This window comes from Xyrauchen texanus, chromosome 11, assembly GCF_025860055.1.
Source record: "Xyrauchen texanus isolate HMW12.3.18 chromosome 11, RBS_HiC_50CHRs, whole genome shotgun sequence".
Classification (NCBI taxonomy): domain Eukaryota; kingdom Metazoa; phylum Chordata; class Actinopteri; order Cypriniformes; family Catostomidae; genus Xyrauchen; species Xyrauchen texanus.
This window is the reverse complement of record NC_068286.1, coordinates 4,945,479-4,950,700: the sequence shown is the minus strand read 5'-3', so window position 1 is coordinate 4,950,700 and position 5,222 is coordinate 4,945,479.

Sequence of the window (5,222 nt, the reverse complement as noted above, 5' to 3'; positions counted from 1 at the left end):
TATCTCATTCACTCACTTATCTATCTCCCTCTGTCTATCTCATTCACTCACTCATCTATCTCCCTCTGTCTATCTCATTCACTCACTCATCTATGTCCCTCTGTCTATCTCATTCACTCACTCATCTATCTCCCTCTGTCTATCTCATTCATTCACTCACTCATCTAACTCCCTCTGTCTATCTCATTCATTCACTCACTCATCTATCTCCCTCTGTCTATCTCATTCATTCACTCACTCATCTATCTCCCTCTGTCTATCTCATTCACTCACTCATCTATCTCCCTCTGTCTATCTCATTCATTCACTCACTCATCTATCTCCCTCTGTCTATCTCATTCATTCACTCACTCATCTATCTCTCTCTGTCTAGCTCATTCACTCACTCACTCATCTATCTCCCTCTGTCTATCTCATTCATTCACTCACTCATCTATCTCCCTCTGTCTATCTCATTCACTCACTCATCTATCTCCCTCTGTCTATCTCATTCACTCACTCATCTATCTCCCTCTGTCTATCTCATTCACTCACTCATCTATCTCTCTCTGTCTATCTCATTCACTCACTCACTCATCTATCTCCCTCTGTCTATCTCATTCACTCACTCATCTATCTCCCTCTGTCTATCTCATTCACTCACTCATCTATCTCCCTCTGTCTATCTCATTCACTCACTCATCTATCTCCCTCTGTCTATCTCATTCACTCACTCATCTATCTCCCTCTGTCTATCTCATTCATTCACTCACTCATCTATCTCTCTCTCTGTCTATCTCATTCATTCACTCACTCATCTATCTCCCTCTGTCTATCTCATTCATTCACTCACTCATCTATCTCCCTCTGTCTATCTCATTCATTCACTCACTCATCTATCTCTCTCTCTGTCTAGTCTCATTCACTCACTCACTCATCTATCTCCCTCTGTCTATCTCATTCATTCACTCACTCATCTATCTCCCTCTGTCTATCTCATTCATTCACTCACTCATCTATCTCTCTCTGTCTATCTCATTCATTCACTCACTCATCTATCTCCCTCTGTCTATCTCATTCATTCACTCACTCATCTATCTCCTCTCTGTCTATCTTCATTCACTCACTCACTCATCTATCTCCCTCTGTCTATCTCTTCATTCATTCACTCACTCATCTATCTCCCTCTGTCTATCTCTATTCACTCACTCACTCATCTATCTCTCTCTGTCTATCTCATTCACTCACTCATCTATCTCCCTCTGTCTATCTCATTCATTCACTCACTCATCTATCTCCCTCTGTCTATCTCATTCACTCACTCATCTATCTCCCTCTGTCTATCTCATTCACTCACTCATCTATCTCTCTCTGTCTATCTCATTCATTCACTCACTCATCTATCTCCCTCTGTCTATCTCATTCACTCACTCACTCATCTATCTCCCTCTGTCTATCTCATTCATTCACTCACTCATCTATCTCCCTCTGTCTATCTCATTCATTCACTCACTCATCTATCTCCCTCTGTCTATCTCATTCACTCACTCACTCATCTATCTCCCTCTGTCTATCTCATTCATTCACTCACTCATCTATCTCCCTCTGTCTATCTCATTCACTCACTCATCTATCTCCCTCTGTCTATCTCATTCACTCACTCATCTATCTCCCTCTGTCTATCTCATTCATTCACTCACTCACTCATCTATCTCCCTCTGTCTATCTCATTCACTCACTCATCTATCTCCCTCTGTCTATCTCATTCACTCACTCATCTATCTCTCTCTGTCTATCTCATTCATTCACTCACTCATCTATCTCTCTCTGTCTATCTCATTCACTCACTCATCTATCTCCCTCTGTCTATCTCATTCATTCACTCACTCATCTATCTCCCTCTGTCTATCTTATTCATTCACTCACTCATATATCTCCCTCTGTCTATCTCATTCATTCACTCACTCATCTATCTCCCTCTGTCTATCTCATTCACTCACTCATCTATCTCCCTCTGTCTATCTCATTCACTCACTCATCTATCTCCCTCTGTCTATCTCATTCAATCACTCATCTATCTCCCTCTGTCTATCTCATTCACTCACTCATCTATCTCCCTCTGTCTATCTCATTCACTCACTCATCTATCTCTCTCTGTCTATCTCATTCACTCACTCATCTATCTCCCTCTGTCTATCTCATTCATTCACTCACTCATCTATCTCCCTCTGTCTATCTTATTCATTCACTCACTCATCTATCTCCCTCTGTCTATCTCATTCATTCACTCACTCATCTATCTCCCTCTGTCTATCTCATTCACTCACTCATCTATCTCCTCTGTCTATCTCATTCACTCACTCATCTATCTCCCTCTGTCTATCTCATTCATTCACTCACTCATCTATCTCCCTCTGTCTATCTCATTCACTCACTCATCTATCTCCCTCTGTCTATCTCATTCACTCACTCATCTATCTCCCTCTGTCTATCTCATTCATTCACTCACTCATCTATCTCCCTCTGTCTATCTCATTCATTCACTCACTCATCTATCTCCCTCTGTCTATCTCATTCATTCACTCACTCATCTATCTCTCTCTGTCTATCTCATTCACTCACTCATCTATCTCCCTCTGTCTATCTCATTCATTCACTCACTCATCTATCTCTCTCTGTCTATCTCATTCACTCACTCATCTATCTCCCTCTGTCTATCTCATTCATTCACTCACTCATCTATCTCCCTCTGTCTATCTCTATCTCATTCACTCACTCATCTATCTCCCTCTGTCTATCTCATTCATTCACTCACTCATCTATCTCCCTCTGTCTATCTCATTCATTCACTCACTCATCTATCTCCCTCTGTCTATCTCATTCATTCACTCACTCATCTATCTCCCTCTGTCTATCTCATTCATTCACTCACTCATCTATCTCCCTCTGTCTATCTCATTCACTCACTCATCTATCTCCCTCTGTCTATCTCATTCACTCACTCATCTATCTCCCTCTGTCTATCTCATCTCATTCACTCACTCATCTATCTCTCCTCTGTCTATCTCATTCATTCACTCACTCATCTATCTCCCTCTGTCTATCTCATTCATTCACTCACTCATCTATCTCCCTCTGTCTATCTCATTCATTCACTCACTCATCTATCTCCCTCTGTCTATCTCATTCACTCACTCATCTATCTCCCTCTGTCTATCTCATTCATTCACTCACTCACTCATCTATCTCCCTCTGTCTATCTCATTCACTCACTCATCTATCTCTCCTCTGTCTATCTCATTCACTCACTCATCTATCTCCCTCTGTCTATCTCATTCATTCACTCACTCATCTATCTCCCTCTGTCTATCTCATTCACTCACTCATCTATCTCCCTCTGTCTATCTCATTCATTCACTCACTCATCTATCTCCCTCTGTCTATCTCATTCATTCACTCACTCATCTATCTCCCTCTGTCTATCTCATTCATTCACTCACTCATCTATCTCCCTCTGTCTATCTCATTCACTCACTCATCTATCTCCCTCTGTCTATCTCATTCACTCACTCATCTATCTCCCTCTGTCTATCTCATTCACTCACTCATCTATCTCCCTCTGTCTATCTCATTCACTCACTCATCTATCTCCCTCTGTCTATCTCATTCACTCACTCATCTATCTCCCTCTGTCTATCTCATTCACTCACTCATCTATCTCCCTCTGTCTATCTCATTCATCACTCACTCATCTATCTCCCTCTGTCTATCTCATTCACTCACTCATCTATCTCCCTCTGTCTATCTCATTCACTCACTCATCTATCTCCCTCTGTCTATCTCATTCAATCACTCATCTATCTCCCTCTGTCTATCTCATTCACTCACTCATCTATCTCTCTCTGTCTATCTCATTCACTCACTCATCTATCTCCCTCTGTCTATCTCATTCATTCACTCACTCATCTATCTCCCTCTGTCTATCTCATTCATTCACTCACTCATCTATCTCCCTCTGTCTATCTTATTCATTCACTCACTCATATATCTCCCTCTGTCTATCTCATTCATTCACTCACTCATCTATCTCCCTCTGTCTATCTCATTCACTCACTCATCTATCTCCCTCTGTCTATCTCATTCACTCACTCATCTATCTCCCTCTGTCTATCTCATTCACTCACTCATCTATCTCCCTCTGTCTATCTCATTCACTCACTCATCTATCTCCCTCTGTCTATCTCATTCATTCACTCATCTATCTCCCTCTGTCTATCTCATTCACTCACTCATCTATCTCCCTCTGTCTATCTCATTCATTCACTCACTCATCTATCTCCCTCTGTCTATCTCATTCATTCACTCACTCATCTATCTCCCTCTGTCTATCTCATCTCATTCACTCACTCATCTATCTCCCTCTGTCTATCTCATTCACTCACTCATCTATCTCCCTCTGTCTATCTCATTCACTCACTCATCTATCTCCCTCTGTCTATCTCATTCACTCACTCATCTATCTCCCTCTGTCTATCTCATTCACTCACTCATCTATCTCTCTCTGTCTATCTCATTCACTCACTCATCTATCTCCCTCTGTCTATCTCATTCACTCACTCATCTATCTCCCTCTGTCTATCTCATTCATTCACTCACTCATCTATCTCCCTCTGTCTATCTCATTCATTCACTCACTCATCTATCTCCCTCTGTCTATCTCATTCATTCACTCACTCATCTATCTCCCTCTGTCTATCTCATTCACTCACTCATCTATCTCCCTCTGTCTATCTCATTCACTCACTCATCTATCTCCCTCTGTCTATCTCATTCATTCACTCACTCATCTATCTCCCTCTGTCTATCTCATTCACTCACTCATCTATCTCCCTCTGTCTATCTCATTCACTCACTCATCTATCTCCCTCTGTCTATCTCATTCACTCACTCATCTATCTCTCTCTGTCTATCTCATTCATTCACTCACTCATCTATCTCCCTCTGTCTATCTCATTCACTCACTCACTCTATCTATCTCCCTCTGTCTATCTCATTCATTCACTCACTCATCTATCTCCCTCTGTCTATCTCATTCATTCACTCACTCATCTATCTCCCTCTGTCTATCTCATTCATTCACTCACTCATCTATCTCCTCTGTCTATCTCATTCACTCACTCATCTATCTCCTCTGTCTATCTCATTCACTCACTCATCTATCTCCCTCTGTCTATCTCATTCAC